General features: G+C 41.2%; 1 protein-coding gene across 3 annotated transcripts in view; it reads right to left on the reverse strand.

Moving 5' to 3' along the window:
- The window catches only part of LOC309652438 (neuroligin-4, X-linked), a 901,103-nt gene that overhangs the window by 563,574 nt on the left and 312,352 nt on the right, over positions 1 to 25,177 (reverse strand). For all 3 annotated transcript variants that reach the window (XM_082446221.1, XM_082446220.1, XM_082446218.1), the window contains one exon: positions 23,452 to 23,832. The gene's annotated coding sequence lies outside the window, so the exon portion shown is untranslated. The remainder of the gene's footprint in view (positions 1 to 23,451; positions 23,833 to 25,177) is intronic.

Raw genomic sequence — 25,177 nt, forward strand, 5'->3', positions numbered from 1 at the left:
TCTGAACATCTTTATCCTTTTTCATTTTGAGCGACTGAGTCAAACCTATCCTCTGTGCTGCAATATTTTAGTCTTTTTAAGTCTATGATATTCCAAATGGCTTTTTCAACCTTTATCATTCTTATTTTTCCTCTTTCTTTCACTAGCTTTAGCAACTTCATTTACATACTCCTATTGTTTTGTAATTTTTTTGGAAACATTTTCTATCTTTCAATGCATTTTAAAAGAGAAATCATGTGTTGAAAATTTGTTGCAGATGATGAAGAAGTAATTGTCTGAAATCATCATTTCCTTAAGTTTATCATTCATTTCCTTTTTGGTTATTTATATTCCTTGTTCCCTTGTGTGACCCCATCTCACCTGCTTTCTTTGCAGTTTAGACAATTTTCTGTTGGCTCCTCTTTCATCTGGTCTTACCTTAGAATAGATAATTAGCAATGGAAGGGATCTGCCTTGTAGCTTTGATTCACTTTGTTCCTTTAAACTCCCTCTTTTCAAGTCAGTTCTTTGCCATTGGGAGCAGGTCTCCTTCAAGATTCAAGAGTTCAGGGAGCTGATACAGATTATAGGGAGACTTTATCCCATAGTCTGTAGATATAGTTGTAAACTTAAAGTTAAGGATGCAGTCATCTCAACTTCCTTCACCTCAGGCAGCACCGTAGAGGTAGGAATCTAAGATCTATGGAAACAATGGGAGTGACAGCTTTTTAAAAATGGAAATGCTTTCCTCGTTTTTATTTCCATCAGCATAATTGCATCCTGAGCCAGTCCTAAGCATGTCTCTGCTAGGACGAAGTGGAGGGAAGTTTACAGTCAGATTTCAGTGTTGAAAATAGGATTTTGCAGCAAGTGATACAGTCCTGACAGACAGGCTTTGTTGAGAGGAAGGATTTACATATGCCCATTTGCATTCCTCTCTCATTACTGGATATGCCTTTCAGGTCTCTGACACTTTTTTTTTTTTCTAGGAGCTATTGATTCTAATGGAGGACAGAGTGTCAGTATCTCCCTCTCCTTGGCTAGATTGCACACTTAGCCAGGAAGCAGTTTGTCTACTGGCCTGGAGTTCTCATTTCTTGGTTTCATTGAAGACAAGGTTTTCTTCCATTTACGTTTTGAGAAAGGGATGGAAGTAAAACAAAAAAATGCCTTTATCATATTTAACATGAGTAGTGGATTTTTTTTATTTAAATGATTCATCTTAGAAGTCTGTAAACGCTTGACTTTTCACACCTAATGATCATTTTAAAGTGGTTCATACATTTCTACTAGAGATATTCACAAGTGCCCACTACACGTCTGTGATTGCCCTGAACGTGTGCCAGTGAATAAAAGAGCATGGTTACTATCTTCTTAGAGTTTACCAGCTTAATTTGAATTCGTCTTTTCCACAAATCCCAAGATCCCTTATTTCTAGCAGAATTAGCTTTGTAAGCCAATTTGCCATTCTGCACACAAAATATCTTTCCTCATGTGAAACAAAATTGATTCCTCCTTGAAGTTAAATAAGCAAATCTATATTTGAGGAGTGCCAGCTACGTTCAATACCCCTCTCTCTTCTTCAATCCCATCCAGATTCATTTCCAAGTTACTGTCCTTTCTCATTTTAGATCTGAGATTATATATATACATATAATTTTCAAATCATTTCTTTACATAGTTGCTTCTATCGAATAGAGTTCTTCATTTATATTTTTCAAGTATATTTAGAATGTATGTTAGCATTAAGCATGCTTGGCATTCAGCACTGAGTTTAAAGTGAATCAGATATTCAATAAATATTGATGGACATTCCATAGTTTTGGGGAAGTCTGGATGTCCAATTTGCAAGAAGGAAAGAGCCACTTTCCAGACACAGTATTTTTTCCAATTTAAGGTCTTAACAACTGACATGATTAGTCTAGAATATAGTAATTAAGATTTGTTTGCGTTAGTTAATAGTCATGCAAGCACCAATGTTTCTGTTAGAAAATTAAGCAATTAAGATGACTATTGCTCATTACGGATGGCAATATAAATGCTTATTTCCAAGGGGGAAGAGTTCTACATATTTCATCAAAGTGCCTAATCATTTAATTGGGAATCTTGCCTACTGATAAATGACGCTTAAATCATGCAGATATAAACACACTGCATTGTTTGGAAAATTGCATCAGTGTTGAATTTGAGCTTTTTTAAAAATTTATTTTATTTATTTTTTATTTTTGGCTGCATTGGGTCTTCATTCCTGCGCGCAGGCTTTCTCTAGTTGCGGTGAGCGGGGTCTACTCTTCATTGCGGTGCGTGGGCTTCTCATTGTGGTGGCTTCTCTTATTGTGGAAAATGGGCTCTAGGCGTGCGGGCTTCAGTAGTTGTGTTGCATGGGCTCAGTAGTTGTGGGTCACGGGCTCTAGAGCGCAGGCTCATTAGTTGTGGCACACGGGCTTAGTTGCTCTGCGGCATGTGGGATCGTCCCGGACCAGGGCTCAAACCCATGTCCCCGGCACTGGCAGGCGGATTCTTAACCAGTGTGCCACCAGGGAAGCCCTGAATTTGAGCTTTTAAATGGAAAGAAAGTATTCTAACTAAAGAAAATGACTACTCTCTAAATTCCTCAGGCATGTCTAAAAATACTGAGAGAATGAAAGAGCATGTTGTTATTAGGGCTCAGTTAAGTCTGGCATAGACTCAGGAAGAGAAAAGAATACAATTTAAAGACAGTCACAACTCCATTATTTGGAATTTATCCTAAAGAAATAATCAGATTTACGAAAAGACTTGTGCATAAGAATGTTTACTATAATTTTACTGATAGTAGTGAAAATCAGAAACAAGTGCAAATGCTCAACAAAATGAAATTAGCTGAATAAATTCTGTGGTACTAATCGGCCACTAACATTCAGATTAAAATACGTATCACATCGGAAGTTTTCTAAAGTACAGCATTATATTTTTAAAGCCGGATGCAAAATTACATATACAGTATGATCCTAAATTTGTAAACATTTCCTAAGATGTATATATCATATTTCATATTTAAATATGCATTATAGGGACTTCGCCAGTGGTCCAGTGGTACAGAATCCGCCTTACAACGCAGGGGACGCAGGTTCGATCCCTGGTCAGGGAACTAAGATCCCACATGCTGCGGGTCAACTAAGCCCATACACCACAACTAGAGAAGAGAAAACCCCCTGCCACAACTAGAGAGAAGCCCGCGCACCACAACAAGTGCCCATGCGCCGCAACGAAATATCTCACATGCCTCATCAAAGATCCCACATGCCACAACTAAGACCCGACGCTGCCAAAAAAATAAAAACAACAAACAAACAACAAATAAATAAATAAAAGCATTCTTGGCCAGGTCCGGTCTCCTATCTCAGGCTGGCACAGCTGCTTGTGCAAGAGGAAGACACACTAAAAAGGACAAAAGAAAACAAGGTGCAATATGGAGTATTCTAGAGTATGTCAGAAAGAGAAAAGTCCTAAGGAAAAACAGAAGCAGAGCGTGTAAAGTGGGAATGATGTGTTGGACCATGGAGGGAAAGCCTTGGAAGGCTGGTTCCCTGAGAAGATATGTGTGGAGTACAGATCCAGAGGGAGGTCGTGAAAGACAGAGAAAAGAGAAAAAGCAGAAAAGAGAAACTAGGAGCGGGGAACACACCTAGTGCCCAAGAGAAGTATGGCGGCTGAGAAGGATGGGAAGCCTTCTGCCATTTAGAGTAAATGAGTAAAACTGTCTGACACACATCTTCCTAGGATCACTGACCATCTAGTACCACCAAGAGAAAGCCCCCACTGCACGTGCCAACCTGCCCCACTGGCCTTTCAGAGCTGCCCGATATTTGGTATATGCGTCAGCATTTTCCAAGTTACTCCCATTTCCCCAAATCCACCTTGCTCTTGACTACACAGTACCTCTGGGCATGCTGGTTCCTCTGGTGCAAAAGTTGTGGTTTCCACTCTTTAATTAGCCAATTCCGACTTGGGCATTGAAACCACCAATTAGTGTTGTATTCTTTGTCATGACACGAATTGGTTTTTATTTTAGCATCTTTTTACTTCTCTGCCTCTCATCTCAGTTGGTGATGTTTTGAGGACAAGAGCTCCTCTCAGAAGAACTCATGGCGATGCATCGAATTAAAAGGAAGACGATTTGGAGAAAACAGCAGAAATCCCCAAACCAAATTTGGAAAATGGCAAATAGTGTGCTCAATAGGAAAAAGAATAGATCACTGGAAAGAGACACCCAAAAGGGGGAGATGGTAGATGGAAGCCCCTTGTTAATTTTGCAAGTGGAACAGGCATTTCTCTGTCACCATATTAGTTTATCCTCCTATTATCCTCCACAGACCTGGTCCAAATTGCATGCATCAGGAGTCTTAAGGATGGGAAATTTGGTAGGAAAGAGGGTTGTGCGAGAACCTTAGGATGACTGGGTTTCTCAGAGATGTTTTTACTGGACAAATTTTTGAGGGCTTTGAGAGGCTTTTGATTTTGAATATATAAGGTTTGTCAACAGGAAGGTAGATCCTTCGCCTTATTACTTGGACCACTTCATGCCTTCTCCTTGGACAACAGTCTTAGCTCATGAGACCCTGAGACCTGAGAATGTAACTCCGAGGAGACAGGGTCCAGTTTCCCTGTTCAAGGTCCCTATCCTAAAGAGGAAATTGTCTGTGAATTTTCATCCAGTTCAGCAGAAGTGGAGGTTCTGATGATGGTACATGGCAGAAATGAGGACAATGCACTGGGCTGAGGCTCCCTTATCCTTTGCCATTTTTTAAAAATTAATTTATTTATTTATGTTTTTAGCTGCACTGGGTCCTCGTTGCTGTGCACGGGCTTTCTCTAGCTGCGGCGAGCGGGCACTACTCTTTGTTGCGGTGTGTGGGCTCCTCATTGCGGTGGCTTCTCTTGTTGTGGAGCACAGGCTCTAGGCATGCAGGCTTCAGTAGTTGTAGCATGTGGGCTCAGTAGTTGTGGCTCGTGGGCTCTAGAGCGCAGGCTCAGTAGCTGTGGCACATGGGCTTCACTGCTCCGTGGCATGTGGGATCTTCCCGGACCAGGGCTCGAACCCACGTCCCCTGCCTTGGCAGGCGGATTCTGAACCACTGCGCCACCAGGGAAGTCCCACCCTTTGTCATATTTAACATGACATGGCAGACAGTTCAGGACGCTGAAGAATCACAAAACATACAGAAATATCAAGCTTGTTTGCCATGCACTTCCTCCACAGAGGCTTCCAGTTATGGACTATGGGGGTCCAGCTGACCTCTCAATCAAGAGGTGGTCCAACAAGGTGATGGACAATTCGAGAAGGGTCTCAGTGTACACACTGATTTTCATTCTATTAAGAAAACACTGCACAACATAACTGAATTAAAAGTAGTAATTTTTAAGGTGTTCATTATGAATACCAACTTGATTGGGGTTTTTTTTCCAGATATCAATTCTTGGGGAGTGGAGTTAAATTTATTCAGGGACCTGTACATTCTCATGAATTAAGTCTGCTTCAGAATCAGAATTTTTGAGATGCACGGAGGGGAAAAAAATGGGGGGATTTATTCTAGGTAGTACTCCAGATAAACTTTTACCTAAAAATGCCCATGTTATAATTCATCGTTCTCTCAAAGGTTTCCTTTTACTAACAAGTAGGTTCAGATTTTTTTTTAAATCTATTTTGGATTTAAATAAATTCATTCAGTAAGTTCATACTCTATGGTGTACACAAGAGTCCTCTGGCATTCATGAAAAATAAAAGTATTGAAGAACACATTAAAAAAAAAAGTGGGTATTGAAAATGAAAGCAAAGTTATGGTTTGCTCAGTGGTATCCAAGTATTTCATTTAATCAAATGTTTAATACTGGTAATCTCCCCTACTCTCTCATCCCACAATACTGTTCATTTTGCTGGTTCTGGGCTCCACTTTTAATCAGTTCTGGCACTCAGTACATGAACTTAGGGAAATAATTTCCCTATTTCTATTTTCTCCTACTGCAGCAAAAGAGGAAATGTTTCCATTTCTAAAAGTTATTTGAGATGACTTCCAGTGAAGTGGATTGTGTAGATGTATGGAATGTAGCATGAGTGTATTTTCCAGGGCAAGATCGTTCTCAATAAACACCACATTTTCCCCTTGTTTTACAATTTTCAAAACCATTTCACATACATTATCTCATGATGAGATTCAATCCAAGGAGAAAATTAACTGGAAATAGTTATTTCTATGATTTGAGCACCTCTGTTATTTTTGTACATTTCTCTGTACCAGTAAACACACAGGGTAGAAATATAAGTAAACAATTTACAAATATTTTAAAATGCCATTTAGAAAACAAAGACACTTTGACTGACTGTCCATATTCCCGTATTACTAAGCAGAATTTTCATATTATTTTTGGTATTCAAGATACACAAACTGTCTCTATCCTGATGTATAGAGAGATTTTATATATATATAGTTATACATAGAAATTATACATGTAAATATATTCTAATTTAATTTTTAAAATAAGGAGCAAAATTCTTGAAGCGAATCTGAAGAATAATGAAGAGATGGACTTGTGACTAGATATATACATATATACATGTATATATAATGTTTTATTGTAGAAAAATTAGAAAAAAATCTGATTAAACAATTTTCCAAAAAATTCAGCCAATATTCCACATTAGGGATAAGAACTGTAAATCTTAAAAGTTTTAGTTTCCCAGTCACTAAACAATATGTTTGATTGTATCTGTGTTTATAATCAGATATAGTATTCTCTTATATGGCAGAAATGAACAGAACATTGTAAATCAACTCTACTCCAATAAAATAAATTTTTTAAAAAGCACAAGGTGATACCATCACACATGTGAATTTCAGATATGGTTATTTAATTAACCCATATCTATCCTGGGGAAGTAAGCTCATGCTGCTATTTTGCTACTGTAAACTTCCTTGGGATTATGTATTTCCCCATTTGTGCTATTTTCCTTTGGGTTACATTTCTAAAATTATGTCTACAGGGACAAATTTAAGACTTTTTAAAGGCGTTTTATTATATAATTCCAAGTGGCCTACCAGAAAGGTTATATAAAATTATTCAAAGTGTCCAAGAGTACTACTCTTTACCACATAACACCCACATTTTCTATTGTTTCTTGTAATATGTTAATCTCATTGTGGAAAATTTACACACTGTTTAACTCTAAGCATTTTTTGTTTATTAGTGAATTTAAATATAAGGCATGAAACACCACAAAACTCCAAGAAGAGAACATAGCCAAAACATTCTCTGACATAAACTGCACCAATGTTTTCTTAGGTCAGTCTCCCGAGGCAATAGAAATAAAAGCAAAAATAAACAAATGGGACCGTATCAAATTTACAAGCTTTTGTATAGCAAAGGAAACCATAAACAAAACAAAAAGACAACCTACGGACTGGGAGAAAACATTCGCAAACAATGCAACCGACAAGGGCTTAACCTGCAAAATACACAAACAGTTCACCCAACTCAACAACAAAAAAACAAGCAACCCAATCAAAAAATGACCAGAAGACCTAAATAAATATTTCTCCAAAGATGAAATACAGATGTCCAACAGGCACATGAAAAGATGCTCAACATCGCTAATTACTGGAGAAATGCAAATCGAAACCACAATGAGGTATCAGCTCACACCAGTCAGAATGGCCATCAACAAAAAGTCTACAAATAACAAATGCTGGAGAAGGTTTGGAGAAAAGGGAGTCCTCTTACACTGCTGGCAGGTATGTAAATTGGTGCAGCCACTATGGAGAACAGTATGGAGGTTCCTTAAAAAAAACTAAAGATAGAGCTACTATATGATCCAGCAATCCCACTCCTGGTTATATATCCGGAAAAGATGAAAACTCTAATTAGAAAAGATACATGCACCCCAATGTTCATTGCAGCACTATTTACAATAGCCAAGACATAGAAGCAACCTAAATTCGACAGATGAACAGATAAAGAAGATGCGGTATACACACACACACACACACACACACACACACACAATGGAATAGTACTCACCCCTAAAAAAGAATGAAACAATGCCATTTGCAGGAACACAGATGGACCTAGAGATTATCATACTAAGTGAAGTATGTGAGACAAAGATAAATACCATATGATATCGCTTATATGTGGAATCTAAATATGGCACAAATGAGCTTATCTATGAAACAGAAACAGACTCACAGACATAAAGAACAGACTTGTGGTTGCCAGTGGGGGGGGATGTGGGTGAGGGATAAATTAGGAGTTTGGGATTAGCAGATGCAAACTACCATATATAGAAGGGATAAACAACAAGGTCCTACTGTATAGCACAGGGAACTATATTCAATATCCCGTGATAAACCATAATGGAAAAGAATATGAAAAAGAACATATATATATATATAAAACTGAGTCACGTTGCTGTACAGCAGAAATTAACAGAACACTGTAAATCAACTCTATTCCAATAAAATAAATTTTTAAAAAAGCACAAGGTGATACCATCACACTCATGTGAATTTCAAACTTTACATAGACTCACAGCAGTGAGTATTGCTAGGATATGAAATGGTGGTACCCAATGGAACTTTTTGGTTGTGATAAAAGCTTCTAGTCTGTGCTGTCAAATATTGGGGCCACATGCAGCCACTGAGTACTTGAAATTTGGCTACTGGGACTGAGGAACTAAATTTTAAATTTTATTTCATAGTCATTAAATTTAAATGACCACATGTGGCTGGTGGCTACCATACTGGATAGCACAGATACAGAACATTACGGGAATGCTGGGGGGAAGTGTGTAAATTAATACCAGCTCTTTGAAACATGTACATAGACAGTTGAACATACATATCCCTTAAGAGCCATCAATTTCACTTTTAGGGATATATGCAAAATTGTGCTCGCCAGCATTATTTATAATAGCCGCAAATGGGAAACACATCGAATGTGTGTCAAAGGTAGATTCGATCAATAAATGATAGTATCTTTTGTATCATGGAACACCACATATCACTGAAAATAAACTAACCACCACTAAGCACAACAGCACTGGTGGATCTCACAAATGTAACGTTAAGCATTAGAAGTCAGATGCAGCAGAGTATTCTATGATTCTAGTTTTATAAATATTAAAAGGAGCCTAAAATAATCTGTGGCGTGAAAAGTCATGACGGGAGAAGTGGGCAGGGGATGAGTTGTTGGGAGAATCTTCTTGCAATGGTCAACTTTTTGACCAAGGCGATGCATACACAAATGTCTTCACTTGTGATAACTCAAGCTTCGTACGAATGATTTGTGCACTTTTCAGTATGTACGCTCTATTTTCATATAGACGGTGAACACAGAGCAGAGAATGACATATTAGCAACATACTAATGACATATAAGATTATACCATAGTGTCAGAAGATGTGAACATCAACATGTAAAGTTGTAAAAAAAAAAAAAATTAGGGACCCCTTCCCTAATTTGTCTTACGTATATACAAAAGTGGTATAATAGATTTTTAGAGTGCTGTTTGGATTTTTAGAGTGCTGTTTGGATTTTCAGAGTGCTGTTTGACTAAGTATAACATAAAAATTGTTAAGTGGTAAGAAAACATTATGTCGTTGGTTTGACTGGCAATGTTCTCTTTCAGAGAACCAGACAATAGTGGCGTGTCATACGATCAAGCTTCTTTGGGTTCAAGGAAATGTAGTATCTACTTGATTTCTGAGGTTTCCTAAAGCAACACAAGACACCTCCACAGAGTGGGCACCATACTACAGGATGGGTCATAAATCCATCCTAAATCAAATGCTACTCCCATCGAGGGCAGATTGGAAGTGAAGGAGTTGGGAAGCAGAAGAGGTGACCAAGGAGGCCTGGAGTAAGCAGTGGTTCCCAACGGGAATTTGACGGGTATGTAAATAGGAATAAGAAGGGAACTTTCCTCGTTCATTCCATCAAAACTCCAGGGAAGTTTCTCTGTCTCGTTTTGTCACTCCTAATGAATCATGGCAACTAAATTAGCTATTTTGCCCAAGGGGTGTCTTTGCCTATGGGTGGGTAAAGACAAAGACAGATATTTAGCAAAAAAAAAAAAAAATTGTTATTGAAAACTAGACTTGCATGTACCTTGGTAATTCATTCAGAATAGCCCTTTTAAGTTGTCACATATCTGAAAATATTACAATGATTTACTGAAAACATTCACCCCGTGTCATGACCTAAGGAATCTGATCTGGTAGATGTGTGTGACCATGCCCACTTAATGTTCCTAGTCCGACAACACAAGTGCAATCCGAACTCCAAGTTTATATTTTAAATGTTGGTAGGTTTGGATTGTAGAAACCAGAAACGCCCGTAGACTGTTTCACCTGAATTCATGATGCTTTGTTTTATTTATCCTCAAATCAACTGGACTATCTTTGACAAGCTCGGCGTCATGGAAGATATCGTGTAAAGACCTCTCAAATCTTGAGTCGGTGTCTTTTATGATAATTACAATGTCCGAGGAGTTTTCAGAACTGGAAGGCATTCGGTGATATTTTAGCCTTGTTATTTCCATTCTTCTTCTGACAAGAACTTCACCGTATGAAAAGCACCATTATTTTTGAATTCCATCATGATCAGCAATGAAAATGAAATCCAAAGAACGCGTAAACTTTATCATGCTTTTTTCTGCCCTGACCTTTCCCAACTTCTGCTCAATTTGATGTAAACAAAGGCGGGCATTCATGATCATATATTATCAGAAATTTTATTCTGTGAACAGCAAAAGCAAACATACCCTTCTAGACATTTGCACCGGAACACTGGCAGGGGTCTGTCAGGATGAAGTTCCCCATTTATATTTCCAATTAGATGTGTGATTCTGTTCATGTCTTTATCCCCAGCTCCACCCCCGTGCGGCCCAGCGTACACGGAAAGGCTAACGGCATCTTGGAGTGTCTGACTGAACCAGAGGCAATCCCTGTAATCTTGCTAGTGTCCACCTCAGGAGCTGGGTGTGTTATCTGATTCTTGCTAATCAGAGGAGGGACGTCTTCTGCAAGGGTCACGGGAGAGTGTCCTCCTAACTAGCAGAGATGCACAGAAGAAATGTTCTCTTTGCTGCTACATCACATCTCTCTGTCCCGAAGCCAAGCCTGTAACTCCGAAGCTGAAGACAACCAACTCCCAAGATTGCAGAGCAGGAAGACAGAAAACACCTGGATTCCCGATGACCTCACAGAGTGGCTTGATTCTCTCACCTGAAGTCCACCTTACCCCTGGGCTTCCTGAGACCTAAAATCTGGACCTACCTGACCAGCTTATCAGACCCAGTGTCTGGCAGGTGGATGGAAACAAAATGAGGGCAGTTTATCATAGCTGACCAAATATAGTACCTATCCCTCACTATGCTGAAATTGTTTGAAATGAAACGTTTATTTCCTAATACACTTGACCTGTTTATCTCTTAAAATACTTTTAAATAATGGGAAGGAAATTCAAGCAAGTAAAAGATATTGTATGCTAAGTCCACAGATGCCCACGAAGCCCACCGATGCCCATTTGATTAGCTCTATGACCTTAAAGGATGAGATTTCCTCCCCCTTGATGAGAAGCAAACCAGGCTGGCTAAAACAAAAGAAGATCTGCCCAGCTGAGAAGCAAGGCAGAACCAATTTTTAAAAAAGCAAATGTTTCTCTAAGATGTACTGGTGTGTATCTGACAGAATATCTACAAAACTTTTTTTGTTCCATCTTGGCTGGACCGTTTAAACAAATTAATTTGACCAAAGAAGAAGCTTTTTTTCCCCTAAATGAAGAATGTGTCCCTGAAGATGAACAAGACAGGAAATGGGTAGCTAAAACTGTTTCTAAAGGAGAGTTCATTCATTTCATTTCTGGGGTAACTATCGTATCCAGGGTACTGTGTGAGGTCCCAGGAAATCACAGATGACAAGTCCCAGATTCTGCCATCAGTGGAGACAGCAGGGGTTCCTATGCAGAGAAAAGAGAGCTCGTGCACACGTGAACATCTCTTTGTGCACGTGCAGTCTGATTATGTGGAACCAGAGAGGTACCCTGCATCGCGAAAACCAGATGACAGGCAAGGGTCAAGTCAGTAGAGTTTGGCAAGTGCAGAACTAGCCTGTTTTGACTTCCTCAGCTGACCAGTGTATTCACAGCCTCTCTGTCTGCTATGGACTCAATGTTTGACCCTCCACATTAAGTCACTAACCTCCCAATGTGAACATGGTTAAAATCAAGGACACCTGCCAAACAACCAAATAGGCAAAAATACGGTTCAAGGCCTAGAGAAGATGGAGAGATGATTTCTAGCTGAGGTGATCGGGGAGGTTGATTAGAGAGCAACGTGGGCTGGGTTTCTTCCCACAAGGAGGAACATATAAAGCAAACAGGCTTGTAGAAATTGGACCTCTTCCATCAGGCGGGTCCTTCCAAAAGTGTGTTCCACTTAATAGAGACCTTAAAATCCTTCCATGTTCAAAGCGTCTTGCATTGATAGCACTCAGTACGATGTACCCTTCTTTGAATGATCGAATGAACACCAGTTCATTCAAGGTTCTGAGAAGTCCTGCAGATGGTGATCTAGAATTTCCCAACAGAATTTCTCAAATGCGTAACGAGTCATGAAAACGAGTCTTGGGAATGATCTTGTCATTATGGTGAACCTGGCAATGATTGTGGGCAGGAACGTGAAATTCTGGGAGAGCTGAAATTGTGAGGAGCTAGACTCAGGGAATTAGGCGCCAGATGGATAACTCAAGGTTGGCCAAAAAAACCACCCAAAAAACAAACAAAAACTAAACAGTGCTCAGTTTGCTGCTGCTTTTCTCGCTGTAACTTAGTAGATAACAATCCCAAAGGTTCGACAGACTTGGCATAAGTGCGAAATTGTCAGAAGTAGAAACACAGTACAGACCAAATTAAAATAATTTCTATTTCATTTAGATGTGGCTGGTCTAATGACAAGACCCACTTAAAAGCAAACAATATTTACTTAAAATACGTCCAACAGTATTTAAAGATAAAGACACACATTAGCAGCAGTTTCTGGAGCTGGCCGAGAGCCTAACCTGCTAAAGCATGACCACACACGCCACAAATTTCTACGCCAAGAGAAGTTGCCACCCTAGTCTCAAAATTCTATGCACATGGTGTCCTTTGTTGGGTTTGAGCTCTGCTTTGGTCTTGCATAGATCTTTGACTCGGGGAAGATTACTGACCTCACAACCAAAGCCAATAAGAGTGAACAAAATTGAGGTGGGCTTATTAAACCAGGAACAAAAGAAGGAGCCTCACAACAGATATGATTATTGGAAATTCTGCACAACAAATGAAACCCAGAGGGGAAGTAAGAGGCACAAATATTGGAAATGACAAGGCAAAGCTGGATTTATTTACAGATGCTGTGACAGTCCGCCTCGCCAAAGCAAACGGGTCCGCTCTTAGAAGGTTAGGCACATTGATTAGTCCCTATTTTAATCTCTCTCCTCTGTCAAACATAAGTAAAAAACACTGAAGCTCCTGAGGCAACAGGACACAGAGCATAAACCCCGAGACGTACGCCGTGGGAGATCGTCTCCACCGGCCTGAAAGCACGTTCATTATATCAGGAACCACCCTTCACCTGCGGCCCCTCCTCGGTCAGCAGGACAGGTGAAGGAATTTGTGCTTTTTTCTAACAGCCTTGGAAAACCACGGAGGCTTTAAGCACGTACGGACATGATCTCACTGTGGCTTCAGACAATTCTCTGACCACAGAGAGAAGGCTGGCTTACGGGGAAAAGGCCAAGAGCAGAGCGGTCAGCGCCAGGAGAAGGTGTTTGCTCCAAAGGAGTAGAAAAAATAATAATATTAATTATTATTAAAGGAAAACCGTGTCTCTACTCACAGCACTTCCGACACCCAACGTGTGGGCTTTCCGCACCCAGCAAGCCTCCGGTTCTCCTGGGACACAGCTGGGTGGCCTCCACTTCACCTCTGACAGGGGCCCGCGTGCGCGCAGACCTCCCGGGTAAAGGCTCGGCCCCCCAGGGCGGCTCCCACGTCACCACCAAGCGCAGGGACTGGGGCCCCAGGCCGCCCACGCTTGCGTCCCACAAGGCTACACACGGAGGGTCCCCGCGCGGCCTCCTCAGAGAACTCAGGCACCACGTGGCTGACTCACCCGTTTATCGGAAAGCGACGGACAGCCAGAGAGGGCGGTGGACGGCGAGGCCCGGGAGGGCCCCAGCGCCGGAGCTTCTGTCTCCGTGGAGTCTGGGGCGCGTCACTCTCCCAACGTGCGGACCGGTTCCCCGACCCGGAAGCTCTCGGCACCCCGCTACGCAGGGTTTGCACGGGGCTGCCGCCAGGCACGACGGTCCGAAGCCTCGCGCCTCGGGCGCCGCTCGAGCCCCGCCCCCTGTGCGCTGCGTGGCGCCTGGGGGCGGGGCTGAACGGCCCACCCTCTCGTCACGTGGCTGGTTCCTCGGGGCAACCGGCCCGCGCCTCCCAGGGCTACGCCTCCGCGCAGACTCAGGCGCGGCGGGGCTCGTGCCGAGGGTCGCAGGATGCTCCTCGCGCCTGCGTCACTCGGGAAGCTCCTAGGGTTTCGGGAGCTCTGCGCCAGGAACCGGGAGATCGCCCTGCATTAGGATGCGCCCTAAACCCAATAATAAGCGTCCTTATGATAAAAAAAGAGGACAAAGAAGAGGAGCCCCGTGAAGACGGAGGCAGAGACGGGAGGGAGGCGGCCACGAGCCCAGCGACGCCTGGAGCCCCCAGAGCTGGAAGAGGCGGGAAGGACCCTCCCCTGGAGCCTCTGCAGGGAGCGCGGCCCTGCCCACACCTGGATCTCAGACTTCTGGTCCCCAGGACTAGGGGAGGATAAATGTTTGTTGTTTAAAGCCACCTGGTTTTTGGTAATTTTTTGCGGCAACCCTAGGAAATTAGTACAGCCCTGTAGTATATACGGAATGTCTTTTACTCCGTACCTTACCTCTTTCAGGGGTACTTACTTTTTAACTTTTCGTTCCAATTATTTTATAAAAGACTTGGTAATCAAATGAAGGGTGGAAATTCAGATAGCACCATGCAGGTAGGGAGATGTTTGTTTGGAAGAGCGAGCCTTTGTCAGCACACCGGAAATGCCGCTACTTAGCAGAGGAGAGAGGTCCTCCTGACACCTCTGCCTGACCCCTTGGTTCACAAGCACAGGTTACAGGTGAGCTGCATGTACAGCTACAAGAACCACCTGTGGGTGATTAAACTTGCCAGGTGCCTGTGATGTCCATGTAGCTAGTCCTCTAATGCATGCCTCTCGTGTCTCTATTCCTAGTTCATTTTCAAACAAGGTAAGAGGGATTTTTTAATTAATTTTAATAAAGGGAGAAATAACCTCTACTATGCAATTCTAAGAAGACATAACGGGTGTGATGGGAACACCAGGAGCGGTGCCTACACTGATGTTATTCTTTTCTTAAATTCATGGTTATCAAAGCCAGAGTGAAAATATTGTAAAATTCCGAGACGTGGATAATTAAACTATACAAATTTTGAGAAGGAGAACACCTTGATGGAATGAATCATTATGAATCAGCAGATTGAAGTATAGAATTATTTGAACTGTTGAATGTAATGATTTAGTTAAAATGGGAGAAATACATTGTAGAAAGTGGTTCTCAAGATGGGGTGCCTGGGCCGGAAGCCTATCAGCTGCACCTGGGAACTTGTTAGAAATGCAAATTCTTGGGTGTCACCCCAGACTTGCTGACTCAGACTCTCTGGGGAGCCCAGCCTGCTCTTTTCTAACAAGCCCTCCTGGGGGGCCCATGCCACCCTCTGCTAATATGTGGCTAGAACGGAGACGTTTACCCTTCCATCTCTGCAAGCAATGCTCCAGAGAATATGACCATGGTAGAAAAACAACAGGACGTTGCCCCTTAAGAGAATCAAACATATAACCTTCAAACGGTTTATTAAAGAGACTGGCAATTTGGAAATCTGCCTTTTGTTCTGAATCCTTAGTCACACAGATGAAGCATGTACTTGAAAGGCTGGCAGAGCAATTTGGCCGCTGATAATTTAATTGGGCTGCTACCTGGTAGAGAGCAGTTTGCTGCATGAGGGTCCCCAGGGTGATGGCTGCCTGGAGCGGGGGGTGGGGGCCTGGAATCAACGCTGATGGTCTCCCAGCCAGAAGCAAATGGGAGCAGAATTGCCCCTATTAGGCTGCTTATCCCCTGACCTCCAGGAAAAGTCATTAGTGGCCCCAGAGGACCAGACCAGCTTGTTTCCAGAGCCACATCCTGGGAGCTGCGCCTCCCCAGCGAATATCTGGATGACTAGAGGGTGATAGAAAATTCCAGAGAGACGATGAAAAGCGCATTATCCGTTCTCTCCGCGGGAAAGAGTGATACCTATCAGTGGGTTCCATGTCCCAGTTTCACAATCTTATTTAGGTTTCAAAAGTGCTTCGCAGACCCAGCTGTGTGGGTTACATAAAACCTGCTGGGCTTATTACTGATGACAGGCATAGCGCATGTCAAAAAGCATGCACGTGAAATTAAATTATATCTTTGATAATGACAGGATTGCAATCAGAGAATGAAACTTGTTTTCTCATTCGGTTATGCCAGAAAGGCTCCATTCCACTGAGCTGTCTCTCCCCCTTTCTCACGTGGAAATCATACGGAATATTTGCATGTGTGTGTGTAGGGAGTGCTTTGAACGGTCATATAACAGCAAGCAAATGGAAGTTACGTTGACTTCGAGTGTGAGAGAGAACTGAAGATAGGCAAGAAGCTGCTGGGTCAATTCCAGGTAATTGAAATTCAAAAGTGAATTCTTTCCTTTGACTTAATTATGATACAGGACAAAGTGAGGAGAAGCTTGGAAATCTTGAATATTGACATTCAGTTTAAAAACTAATGAAATTATATGTTTCAGAAATCTATATACAACATAGATATAGCATCTCTCTCTCTGTCTCTCTCTCACACATACACACACATACACACACACACACACCTTACATCTTTAATTTATATACATACAGATAACTGATACTATGGCTCTGAGTATGGTATTTATAATGTAATACGTGTGATTTTGACTATTCTCGACATTCTTTTTCAGAAAAGGGACATAAATTGGAAATACATTACATTTATGCATCCATATACACTCTTCAAAGATGCAATCAAAGTGAGAATATTTCCTGTGAGACTAAAAATAATAAAACTCTATGTAATTCGAGAGGTGGGGAAGAATCTTAAAATGAACATTAAAACATAATAAAAATAGAGATAGAGTCTATCCCCGAACGCCTGCATTGCTCTCCCAGAATACGGTTTCAAAGAACAATGAGAGAAGATGCTTTAGAGAGAGAGGATAATGATTTTAGAAACGAAAGCAATTCCCAGGATAGGTCTTTCAGGGGAAGGAGCTGGAATGGTACCTTAAGCAAAGTTTCACTGTCCTGTTGGTCTCTGGGGCATCCCTGGGGTAGACTAGACCTGCCCTACCCAGTTAGAAGGAGCTCATACAGCATCAGTCTAAGACCTATGTCAACTGATGGAGGAAACGCAAAAAATGTACACAGTGGGATCTTGGACTTTCTCCATAGATTGGGTGTCACTTCTTGTAGTTGATGGCTCTTTCTACCTTTTGAATTCTGGGTGCATTTTTTAAGCACCAAGAGAATGTTTAATCTATTCTTAAAATTCAATGGCCACAACAAAAACCGTATATCAAAACCCCACAGCTACCATCGTACTCAACAATGAAAAAGTGAAAGCTTTTCCTCTAAGATGCAGTACAAAGCAAGGAGGCCAACTCTCACCACTTCTCTTCAACACAGCACTGGAAATCCAAGCCAGAGAGATTATGCAAGGAAAAGAAATACAGGGCATCCAAATTGGAAAGGAAGAAGTAAAACTATCACTTATTGCAGATGGCATGATCATATAAATAGAAAACCCTAAAGACTCAACCAAAAAACTCTAAAAACTAACAAACAAATTCAGTAAATTTGCAGGATACAAAATCAACACACAAAAATCAGTGGCATTTGTATATGCAAATAATAGAATTAAGAAAACAGTCTCATGAAAAATAGCCACAAAAACAATAAAATACTTAGGAACAAATGAACCAAAGAGATGAAAGATTTGTACACTGGAAATTATAAAATAATAATGAAGGAAATGAAAGAAGACACAGATAAATGGAAAGATATTTATGTTCATGAGTTGGAAGACAGAATATTGTTAAAATGTCCAGGGGCTTCCCTGGTGGCGCAGTGGTTAAGAATCTGCCTGCCAATGCAGGGGACACGGGTTCGAGCCTTGGTCCGGGAAGATCCCACATGCCATGGAGCAACTAAGCCCATGAGCCACAACTACTGAGCCTGCGCGTCTGGAGCCTGCGCTCCGCAACAGGAGAGGCTGTGACCGTGAGAGGCCCACGCACCACGATGAAGAGTGGCCCCCGCTCGCCACAGCTGGAGAGAGCCCTCGCACAGAAACGAAGACCCAACACAGCCAAAAATAAATAAATAAATAAATTTATTAAAAAAAAAAGTCCATACCACCCACAGTGATCTACAGATTCAATGCAATCTCTATCAAAATTCCAGTGGCATTCTTTGTAGAATTCGAAAAACAACCCCAACACTCCTAAAATTCATATGGAACCACAAAGACCCTGAGTAACCAGAGCAATCTTTCTCTAAGGAAACTGTGAAGAGAGAGTATTTACAAATTAAGAGGCCAGTGATGAGAAGCACCCCCCATCATTCTGGATACACTCTGAAAATTGGTACAACTGACATCCTCCCAACAAGCCCCTTCATGCAATATCCTTCATGTTCTGATAGCCTGAAATGATCCTTTAAAAGCCAGGATTTCAAACTTGATGTAGCTATGCTATTTTAGGTAACATCTAACAGTAAATATGCATGACCAATAGAAATTATTTCCTTAAACGAGAAAAAAAATAAATGGAAGATTTCATTGAAAATAGAAATTGGTTCTAATACCAGAATAAAAGGGATTACTCGTAGGAATATTGAATTATAATAAATTTTGGCTTCTAAGTATACTGATGGTTTGCAGATAGAAATATTTCAAATGCTTAGGTTTTTTGTTTTCGCCTGACATTTTCAAATGAATGGATCTGAATATTTTGTAAAATTTCAATAAAATATCATCACGAGTCTATTATTTCTTCAGATTCATTTGTAATATTTAATGAGGTTGGCACATAAACCTCCATTGATTCAAAACAGACTTGATGAGTACAGGGGAGAGGGAGTAATATTTTGAGACACCTTTTTTCTCATCCCACAAATGGGTAATAATGAGGGTTCTGGAATTCTGTTAGGCAGATTTACATTAATCCCACTTTTTAGTTTAAAAATATGTGTTGAATAAGCACATTGCATTTATCGCCAAGGAACTTATATAAAAACCTTTCAATGCCAATTATTTCACTTTTCATATATATATATATATGTATATATATATATATATATATATGAGAGAAAGAGAGAGAGATTTTGCTATTGTTCTTGAGCACTTCTGAAGTTGTCGCTACCTAGAAGGATAAGCAAAGAACACAGCAGTGTGACTGCATAAATCATACGACTATTGCCAAAGAAGAAATCATATAGCCTGTCATCTCCACACCCTATATCCATAAATATTGATATAATGTGTACATATATGACATCATACATTCCTCCACATACTATATATGTATGATGTCATATCTGTGTATCTACATACCTCTCTATATATGCATAGATAGATAGGGAGGGAGAGAGATAAGATAGAAAGATAGATTAGATAGATACATCTGTCTATATATTTATATATACATATTTATATAATGTAAATATATAGAGATCTAGCTATCTAGGGATAGCTAGATCTCTATATGTCCTATTGTCTCTGTTCCTCTGGAGAACCCAGATTAATACAACAACCTTTGCTTTTTATTCCTGAACAAATTTGAAATGTTTACATATAGTTAAGTCATCTCTTAGTAGAGATGGAGACAAGGCTCCAGCATTTCTTTCCCTTTCCCTGTTGCTGACTTTCTATTAATCAGAAGACCTAAGTAGCTCTGAGCAGGTAATTAATCATGAACCACCAAGTCAAGAGTGTTAAGCGTGTGAGTGGTGACTGCAGAGAAAAATATTTTGTGGTTGCCCATTAGAAATGCCTTTCATTCCAAGGAGACCGAATTTGGCTTTTCAGACTGTTCATTCGAGTCAGGTTCAAGCCTGTGATTGCGCTAGAAAGCAGACGGGATCCAGGCCCAAGACGGATTACAGGATAAGGCAGGAGAGACTTGTCCACGGTGGGCCGTGCTCAGAGAGGAAAAAGCACCTAACTGGCTCCCGTCCACACTCTTCACCCCACAGCACACTTTTCGATGACGTGCGCCCTGTTCTGAATCTGCACCCCAAGTACGGCCCCTTGGGTTGCAAGTGCCTCTGTTTAACTCCCTTTCTTTCTCTCTCCTCCTTAGAGGAGAAAGATGAGCTTTACCTGGCTTCAACGATGTCTAACAAATAAACCGCACCTACTTGAATCTTTCCATGATAGATGCCGTTTTTCCTTTTGTAATGGTCCCCTTCAGGTACTCTTTTAAAAAACAACAAAAAAGGAAAACAAAATATAGGGAACACCAATGGTTCTCAACCTTGGGTTGAGTTTGTCTGTCCCCCCCAGGGAGCACTTGGCAACATCTGGAGGCATTTTGGGGTGTCACAACCAGGGGGAGGCGTAGTACTACTGGCATCCGATGCATAGAGACCAGGGATGCTGGTTTCCATCCTAAAATGCATACGATGGCTCCACAGCCAAGAATATATATTTTAAAAAGAAGTTAGTGAGATAGTAGAAAGAAAAAAAAGGACATAGAATTCTGCCAAAAAAATTTTTTTCCAGTCCAAGGTTGAGAATCTGTTGGACGCCAGTCTCCCTAAATCTAACTCACAGTGGAAGAAACATCAGAACAGCATTGACATAGTCACGTAACCCTTGACGAACACAGTCACTTGTAATAAATCTAACATGTAGATGGGGTTCTTGCAGTGCCTAGAATGTTTAAAACATTTTTGTACACATTAATTCAGTTGCTTTGTTTTAATGAACCTTTAAAAAACCCCAATCATGTGCCAGGAGCTGAGGGCACAAAGGTAAACACAATAAATAAAATAAAATAGAATCTCAGACGATGCTTGAAGCCTGGTACAGGAAGTAACCCTACACACTACAAATCTGTCTGACTTAACAACAGGGTGACCCCAGGCTCCGTGTAGCCAGGAGAAGGAACTAACTACCCTCCAGAAGCTTGAGCATCTTCAGAAAGTTGGTGCCTTGGATGTGGGCCTTGAGGGATTGGAGGTACCAGATGAAAGAGGTTAAGAGAGGGAAGCAAACGCAAACTCAGTGAGTCAAAAAAAAAAAAAAAAAAGGAACAGCATCTTTTGAGACGTGAGAAGGTAGTGAGGCTGAGATCTAACTCAGCGGGACAGAGAAATGAAACACAGGCTATATTGTCGTGGTTTTAAATGTGATTGGCAGCCTGGGAAGCGCACACACTGACCTCAGACACCACTTTCCAAATGTGTGTCAGGCACAAAAGCAAGGGCCTAAGCAAATATTTTTTTCTCCTATTATTTTGCAATAAAAGAGTTGGTTTCTGTCAATCTTTGGATGTCTGGCAATGATCTCTTTCATTCACTTTTAATTTTCTTTATTTTTTAACTTCAAGAAGCGTAAGACGTAAACAGCTTTCAGGAGATGTTATACAAGCCGGGTGATGCTTTTCACAAGCTGCGTGTTGCCTTGCAGACACCCTGTTGGGTTGCAGGGGCAGTGTACTGTGGAGAGGGGTTAAATTAAGAAACAGATTTCAGCCGAGCAAGCCAGGCAGCTTGGTGTATTCTCACGCGGGTATTCAGGCTACCCCCTAAGTCTCCAGTCTTGCCTTTGTGTCTGGGTTAAAGATCTCCGGGTTTCCTGGGAGAATGTTTTATTCCTTTCATGAGTTTCTACAAGTTACTGCTCCTGGCTGAACAGCCCTCCCTTCTGTCTCAGAAAGAGTTTTGCAGCTGAAACCTGTCCATCAGTCTGTCTCCCTGCTGCTCTGTCCTACGACCAGAGGATGTTCCTAAAAACCAGCTCTCGGTTACTTTGCAAAGTCTGAGAAGGACAAACAAGTGATAAGGACAAAAATGAGCAAGCAGGGAAGAAAGAGAGAAAGAGAGAGAGAGAAAGGAAGGAAGGAAGGGAAAGAAAGAAAGAGAAAGAAAGAAAGAAAGAAAGAAAGAAAGAAAGAAAGAAAGAAAGAAAGAAAGAAAGAAAGAAAGAAAGAAAGAAAGAAAGAAAGAAAGAAAGAAAGAAAGAAAGAAGAGAAGAAGAAAGAAAGAAAGAAAGAAGAAAGGAAAGAAAGAAAGAAAGAAGGAGAGAAAGAAAGGAGGGAGGGAGGGAGGGGAGGGGAGGGGGGAGGGAGGGAGGAAGGAAGGAGAAAGAGAGAGAAAGAAAGGAAGGAAGGAAGAAAACAAGGGAGGAAAAGAAAGAGAAAGAAGAAGGAAGGGAGGGAGGGAGGAAGGGAGGGAGGAAGGGAAGGAGGAAGGAAGGAAGGGAAAGAAAGAGAAAGAAAGAAAGAAAGGAAGGAAGGAAGGAAAAAGAAAGGAAGGAAGGAAGGAAGGAAGGAAGGGAAAGAAAGAAAGAAAGTAAGAAAGAAAGAGAAAGAAAGAAAGGAAGGAGGGAAGGGAGGGAAAGAAAAAGAAAGGAAGGAAGGAAGGAAGGAAGGAAGGAAAAGAAAGAAAGGAAGAAAGGAAGGAAGGAATGAACGAACAAAGGAACGAAGGGAAAGAAAGAAAGAAAGAAAGGAAGGAAGGCAGGAAGGAAAAGAAAGAAAGAAAGGAAGGAAGGAAGGAAGGATGAAAGGAAGAAAGAGAAAGGAAGGAGGGAAGGAAGGAAGGGAGGGAGGGAGGAAGGAGAAAGAGAAAGAAAGGAAGGAAGGAAGAAAACAAGAAAGGAAGGAAAAGAAAGAGAAATAAGAAGGAAGGGAGGGAGGGAGGAAGGAAGGGAGGGAGGGAGGGAGGGAGGAAGGAAGGAAGGGGTAGCCCAGCTCCTCAGCCCCACTCTCCCCTGCAGTCTGGGACCTACCGCCCTCCTCCATCTACAGCTGTGATGCCCGTGTCTGCTTCCTCGCTCCATCTCTGACAGCCAGGCCACCTACTCTGCCCTCACCAAAGGTTTGTCCAGATCTGTCTCTGCACCCTCCAAGTCCAGCCAGGCCTGGATGAGCTGACCATCTGTCATCTAAACAAACACGGGGAAACGCGGGACCTCATCTCTGCTTGTGACAAGTGACCTAAATCCAGTGGCGCCTGGTCCCATCCTAGCCCCTCCTCAACCGCGTTCTTAGTCTCCCGTTGGCCACTTACTCAGCAGAATCAACAGAGGCCACTGAGCTCTGAGAACCACTCCAACGGGAACCACTGTCGCCGAAGAGGCCGCCCGCACGTGGACTGCGATGGATGCTCCTGTCCTGAGATGCCGGGCAGCTTAATTCTTTAGCCTCTCATTCACCAGCCGTGCTACGGAGCCACACACATTTAATGCTGTGTCGTCAAGCTCTGTATTCAGAGGAGAGAGCGGGCAGGAGGCAATGTTTCCAAGCGACAGGCTGGGAAAGGTGCGCGAGTGGACGTACCTGGTGGACGAGTTGGGCTGTCGTAACAGTCACGTCATGCCGTGTGTCTCCACGTCACTCTTCATAGAACTCAGAGCAGTCAGATGTCATCTCCTTATGGCTTGGAAAATTCCTGCAAACCAGCGCAGAATTTTATTATGAGATTGAGGGAACCATGATTACCAAGAATGTGGTTTTAAAAACATTAGGTAGCAGGCTATTAACTATTACACGTCCAAGTATTGCATGGTATAGATTGAGTATAGTTAGATATAGATAGATACATAGATACATACATAGATACAAGATAGATGATAAGATAGATAGATAGAAAGAAAATGGACAGATGGATGGATAGATAGATATGATTGGTAGATACATAATAGATGATTTATATAGACAGGAAGATAGATGACAGATGATAGATACAAAGATAGATACATAGAATAGATGGTAGGTAGATAGGTGATAGATTATAGATAGAATATAGATGATAGATAGATAGATAGATAGATGATAGACAGATATATGATAGAACAGATGACAGATGGAGTCGTATCCTTAATGGAATGGTAATGTGATGGGTAAGTGATTGTAAAGCAAAAATGTAATATCAATGGAAATATAAAAAGCTATAGAATAATATTATGAAGTGATGCTTGCATTAGCATTCTCTGAAAAGACGCTCTTTTTACATTTTCAACCTAGACTTAAGTGCATCTAAGGCACCACAATAATTGACAGCAATGACAGCAAATTCCTAATACATCTCCTGCCTTGTCAAAGAAATATTAAATTATGAATTCACTCTGGACGAAAGTGAGATTAATTGTAGCTTATAGCTGGGTAACTAATCGGTATTTATTTGGGAAAAGATCCCAGGGGCTGTCAGCTTTCATTTGGCTCTAAGAAGAGAACGGTATTGGGTCACACTGTGAGGAAAAGAACAATTCAGGAAGTAAGGTGATGTGGACGACTCTTATTTCATCTTTCTGCCTTCATTTGTTTTTAATTTTAACTTGGTTTTTAATTTAAAATAAAAGTAATGCATACCCATGTTAGAAACAATCTCAGAAGAAAAAAGGGATATGCAAAGAATAAAACATGGTCAAAACCCAGACCAACAATCAGTGTACAGGTGTGTATATTTATATACTTAAGTATGCATATATATGTATATACATATTATTTTTTCACAAGTGGAGGATATTATACACATTCTTCTGTACTTCATTTTCTCTTTAAACAGTTTATCTGGGAAAACTTTCCATTTCATCATACGTATATCATTGCATCAAAGTAATCTTTTTTGTAGGGGTATCATACTTTATTTTACTAATCTTCAATTACGTCCACCTAGGTGGTTTCATGTCCTGTTTTATAAATCATGCCAAAATGAGCCTTTTTATCTGTTGAGCTGTGCACATATTTGAATATATGGGTAGCATAAATATCTAGATTTGGAATTGCTAGATCAC

The sequence above is a fragment of the Balaenoptera physalus genome, assembly GCF_965194825.1.
Source record: "Balaenoptera physalus genome assembly, chromosome: X".
Lineage (NCBI taxonomy): Eukaryota > Metazoa > Chordata > Mammalia > Artiodactyla > Balaenopteridae > Balaenoptera > Balaenoptera physalus.